Source organism: Austrofundulus limnaeus, unplaced genomic scaffold, assembly GCF_001266775.1.
Source record: "Austrofundulus limnaeus strain Quisiro unplaced genomic scaffold, Austrofundulus_limnaeus-1.0 Scaffold269, whole genome shotgun sequence".
Taxonomy (NCBI): domain Eukaryota; kingdom Metazoa; phylum Chordata; class Actinopteri; order Cyprinodontiformes; family Rivulidae; genus Austrofundulus; species Austrofundulus limnaeus.
In genome coordinates, this window is record NW_013952671.1 from 135,981 (window position 1) to 142,404 (window position 6,424).

Genomic DNA, 6,424 nt, shown 5'->3' on the forward strand with positions numbered 1-6,424 from the left:
CACACACACACACACACACACACACACATATTATGTCTTTCCATCTTCACGGGAATTTTCCACTGACTTCCATTCGATTTTCCTTCATACTCTAATCCCCAAATGCATACCTAACCCTAATCAATTCCCTTAGTCCTAACCCTAACCCTTCAAACCAAAAATGGCATTTGAACTTAACTTTGGGCCCAACAAGGACCAGTGGGTCCCCACATATTTAGCAAAAATGGGTTTTATAAATTAAGAAACGTGGCAGCCAGTCACATTTAACTGCGTGCACTACCATAAGTGAAAATAGGTTACTCAGTGTCTAATACGACAAACGCCAACCAAACACTTAACCCACAATAACAGTTTCCCTCCAGAATGTTGTTGGTGAGGACCATTGGATTTGGAGTTAAATGTGATTAAGCCTGGTTAGAAAAAAAAAAAAAACACATTACTCGTATTGTCCATTAAGAACTTGTCATTCCTCTCACGCCCCTGGACAATGGGGCACTATATTGTATCTGCATTCTTGAGAGGGAAAGCTGTGCCCTCAGCACTGAACTGTGGGATTATGGACGAGAATACTGATTACAACGTTCACACACACACACACACACACACACACACACAAAAAAAAAAAAAGAGGGGGCCTTTTAGCCTTTTAGTTGCTATGAGATTTTTCTTTCATTTGAGATGGGTAAACACAACAAAAAGACATTTTAACCAGTTTAAAAACTGATAGGTTAGCAACAGTAAATGTAAATTAAGTATATAAGTCATCATGTTGATGCATAAGGCTAAATAACTGAAAAATGTGTTGTCTTTTGAGGACAATGTTTAATGATGTAATGAATCAAATAATTACCACACCTTTTAAAAATGTCATTCAATGTAATTTTGTTGCATTGGGATAAAGTTAGTCTGGCCAAGTTTTAATACGTACATAAGCTAAGCTAAGCTAAGCAGTTTCTTTTTCAATTTAATGAATATAAAATTTAAATCGCAAATTCTTTTACCCTGTTTTGTTACGCTGGAAATGCCAAACTTGCTTCCTCTTCATGCTGAGCTAATCTTCGCTAAGACGACTGGCTATTGGTTGTGTAACAAACCAGAAGAGAGAAAAAAAGTAAATCAGGGTTGATTTCACTGAGTGTAACTGTTTGAATTCCTGAAAAAAAAGTTAATAAACAAGCAAACATTGTTAACTGAAGTAATTTTGGTGCTTTTGAAAGAAGCTAGGCTTGCAGAATCCTTATAGCTACCAAAGATAAGCTAAATAAATGTGATGAGTAGAATGACCAAAGTTAAACCATCAACTATCATTACATACTTCAAGTATTTTCCTGTTTTATGTAATTTTATTACCTTTGGACAGCCAAACCTGCTGACCTTTGCTAATCAGAGCTAAACGGCCAATGGTCGTGTAACAACCCTTCTATAAAAAAGGGTAATTATCAGTTAAATCACAGACTATAAATGTTGTCAATGTAATAAGTTTGTCTAATTATAGTTGTGTCTCCTTGTAATCTTTTTACAGCTGTCAATAAGACAATATGCACTTTGACTTCTGATTGGGATAATCCAATGCAGTTACATACAAATGCAATTACAACTTTAATCTAAGATCAAATAGATGGGTTGGTGTGTAATAAAAGTTTTTATGCTTGTACTCAAATGTAAAACTTTTTTTTTATAAAAAGGAAAACAAAAAAGGGAGCATTGGTTTTAAAAAGATGCAGTTCTGTTGTGAAAACCCCTGATAGCTCATTACTGTCTCAACAAATGCGAGTTAAACCCTTACCACGCAGAGAAAATTCAACTAAACATGATTTGCAAACACCACCTGTCACCATCCGTGGGGTTTTTGTTACAGTTGGTGCACAGAGTTTACCTTAGCTTTATGGTTGTTATGTGCTTTTGTTTATATGGTTTACATGCAAACACTTGTTGGGTTTACTTTTGTCGTTTGTTCAGACCTATCTTATAAATTTCTGTCACTCATTGATTTGGAACTTCGTYTTGTGTCCCAGCAGCACTTTGTGTCCTGATCTGAAGTCAATAAAAATTTGGTGTTTGCTCTCCATCTGCTGCCCGCTTATACTGCTGATGCTGCGTTCAGGTTCTGCTTCTTCACCAAGATGCCCTTTTTGACTAAAGTCAATGGAAAACTCTTGCGGTTTGATACCGTTATGCACCATTATGCACAGCTAAACTGCTCATTTCACCCAAGAGGGGTAAAGCAAAGAATTGGATTTTTTTTTTCACTCAAGAACCAAAGTACCACTTTCAGTATTGTATTTCCCTGATGATGCAGCAGAGGGTGATGTAACACTGTTTATTCCCGAGATGTCTTCACAGAAGTTTTATCAAATGTTCAATAAGAGTTATAACATCTGAGGAATCCATCCAATACCAGTTTATCACCACTTCTACTACCATTACAAATTAAATAATTAAGAGATTTAATAATTTATGGTGACATTATTCTTCTTTTTAGCTTGTGCAAGTCTTCATTAGACTGAAACACGACTAGAACAAACTCCAGTCTCCACATTTAAGCAGAACATCCAAAACACTATCACTGATGCCTGTTCCTGTTAAAAATTCTGAACACACTTTTAAGCACCTTTTCTTTTTCTTTTTTCTACATTAATTTATTTTAATGTAAATCTTTGTTCATTGTATGCTCAATGTTGTATTGTATGTTTTATTATTATTGTTATTATTCACGCAGCCTCTTGGCCAGGTCATGTTTGTAAATGAGAAGTGGTTCTCAAACAGTTTACCTGGATAAATAAAGGTTAAATAAAATAAAGCAATAAAATAGATTTAAACAGGTCGAAATTATCATGAAAACTGAATATTTTAGCTCAATAAAGTAAGTGAGAACAGCTTCTTTACCCTTATTTTAGGTTGTATTAACTTGTTTTCATGGTGGAAAATTTAAAATGCAGCTTTTTCTTTATTAATTTGTATTTAGAGCTTTAGTGCACAATACATACCAGTAAAACCTGTATTAAGAAGCCCATGTTGTGAGAGGGAGACCTCTAATGGACTGTGTAGCTCCATCTTGTGGACATATGATGCAGATGCTAGACAGCGTCACTTCCTGTTTTTMCAGGTTTGTTGAAGTGATCTAAGTGGTGCTGTAATATTTGGTTACTGATGGTTCAAACAGCTCTTTTTTTGATTAAGTTTAGTAAACTTTTTCCCAATTTCAGCCAGGCAAAACTCACTTGCAGCCTTAGAAATGAACAGTGGACGATACTGGAAATATTAGTATTGATCCGATACCAAGTAAATTAAGGATGCACTGATATGAAAATTTCAGCCGATATCGATATCTGATATAATTATTGCTGTTATTGCCGATATTTACCGATATTACACAAACACACAAATTATATTATACAAATATGTACAAACACACTTGGGTCTTTTTTTGATACCATAAATAAATGACCAGACCTCTGACATGGCTCTACTTCAGTTATTCCTGGTTATGCAGCATCAACATCACTATCATGATCAAACAGATACCGCTCGACCAAACATCTCCCCTCCCAAAACAGAAACTTAAGCTAAAATGTGGGAAATCAATATYGGATGTTAATATCGGCCCAGTTTTACATATCGGACCGATACCAATATCAATACCGATACATCGTGCATCCCTAAAGTAAATACAGCGCTAGTATCACCGTCACGGATATTGAAACCGATAGGTTACTACTTCATTGAATAATTTTGTGATTTGTGCCTTTAGTTAGTCCATTATGATAAAACACGCWTGATTTTAGGTAAATAACATGGTTTTTTATTAACCAATTTCAACTATATAAAACAATATAAAAAATTTAAAATATATCCAATATTACAGGGCGATTCAACTAAATTGCTGCAGGGGCCACAGTTAATGCAGGTCAACAGCTGAGGGGCCAAACATCCAGCAATTAAAGTCATCATGAAAATAAACCAAGTATTACAAAAAGCCTTTGAAATTGTTTCTTTTGCTGCGTTTAATCATGGATACAACATACAGAACCCTATGTATTAAATGTAGTGATAGTAAAACGTCATCAAAACAAACATATTACATTCTTCCCTCTATTTAACACAAATACTATTTTGATATCTGTCTTGCCAACTTTTTAAATCAATTGTATTTTCACTTACATTGTTTTATCTTCAACTGCTTAACTGTCTTAGATATTCAAGAAATGATTTTACCAGCTTTTAGCCAAGATTCTGACGTTTCTGTAGATACCAAACACGTCTACGTTKAACTAAAAGAACTTAGAGTAATTAAAGTAGAAATCCGGGGGTTTGGACTTAAGAGATGGCGGGCCTCATTTTGATCACTTACAGGCCAAATGTGGTCCGTGGGCCGCTAGTTGAATAGCCCTGCCCTATTACCTTTTACTACACACAATTTGTTTCAGAAAAAAGTCACTAGTGAAGAAACAAACAAACAAAAAAAAAGCTACAATGTAACAAAAATATGAATATAACGTCAACATCCCAACAAAAAATACAATACCTTCCATTAGACAAGGGCATGAAGAGGAGGAAGAGTTTCTGACTAACTCCAGATAACCTGGACACTCTGCACTACTGGCTTTATTTTTCACATTTGTGAGTGCAAAAAGAGTGTAAACAAAAGTATTAATCTCGCAAGTATCACTCCATTATCGATGCTCACCTTGGTGTTGATAACATTGATATCTTGTAACTTGTAGAACACGTACACAAGTACTTTGATATGAAAAACAATCCCTTCACTTGCACACAGGTCTGGCCTAAATACATATCCAGAGACCCCGAGGAGTGAGTGGAAGTCAATATTATCAAAGCTCAGAGGTGAGGCAATATTTGAATTTCAAATGAGTCTTCAAACAGCAGAGAGAGCCAGTATTCAGTCAGCCAGACAAGACGTGTGACGAAGAAGCAGGCGCTGAAAGAGAAACAGTCTCTCAGTCGGGAGGAGAAACGGGATAATTCCTCCAAAATTAGGAAAGAGTGACCCAATGCAGTTAACTTGGGAGGGAATGTGAGACATGGCAATACATCATCACACATGAAGAAGGACCTCAGATAAATGTTGTACAGTAATAAAAACTCCTCCCACTCCGAAAGAAATACAGACTCCGGTACTCAAACTGTGTAAAAAGTCTACTGTCTTGTTAATAGCCTCTCCCCTATGACCCATAATCAGAGGATCACCCTTTCCAATATTTATTTTCCTGGGTTGATGATGCGTTCACACTCTGAGTGAAGGATTACACGCCCGGCTTGGCCTACATCCTATAGTTCCTCCTGAGACTGTTTTCTGCCACCCACCGCCATCCCTCAGCTGCTCCGGGGGCTACCAGCATGGCCCCGCTGTGGGTTCGCAAATGATCCAGCACCAGGCGCCACGCAGTGCCCTCTCTTGAGCAGCATCCCCTCCAGATACATCCCCAGCAGGCATACAAGAGTTGCAACACAGCTTCTTAAAACACAGCTTTTATCAAGAGGAAACAAAGAACCAAAGATTAGRCAGGGTAACTCTCGTGCTTTTAGGAAAGATCATGAACAGTTAATACTTGTAGTGACAGATTTGTTCATTTTGAACCTTTTAACAGAAMCATAGATACTATACACAAGAGGAAAAGTATTTTTTTTTGTGCTTCRCCTTTATACCGAATCTAACGCAGGTGTCATGATTCTTGTTTTTTATGGTTCCCCCAGGCTTTGAAAACAGCAGTTATCAAACCACTTATAAAAAAGAATAATCTAGACAAATCACTACTGCAGAATTACAGGCCRATCTCCAAMCTCCCATTCATCAGCAAAGTTATTGTAAAAGCAGTCTTTAAACAGTTAAATRACTTCCTAACAACAATGAATCGCTTTGAGTCATTCCAGTMTGGTTTTCGTGCTCAYCACAGCACGGAGACGGCCCTTGTAAAAGTGTTCAATGACATCCATATAAATACAGAAAGTGGGWGAACCACAGTGCTGGTTCTGTTGGACCTCAGTGCAGCTTTTGACACTGTTGACCACGACATCTTACTGAATCGGCTGGAGAGTTGGGTCGGACTCTCCGGTTCCGGTCCAGTGCTCCACTGGTTTGATTCTTACATAAAAAACAGGGATTTCTTTGTTTCATTCGGAAACTTCTCATCAGAGAGGTCAAAGGTCACATATGGGGTATACCCCAAGGCTCAATCCTAGGACCCCTTCTTTTCAATATTTATATGCTCCTGCTGTCTGAGGTTATAGCAGGAAATAGGATTAGCTACCATAACTACGCGGATGATACACAGCTCTACATCACGATGTCACCAGGTGACTCCGAACCAATCCATTCACTGAATAGGTGCTCAGAACAGATAAATGTGTGGATGTGCCAAAACTTTCTCCAGCTGAACAGAAACAAAACTGAAGTTATTATCTT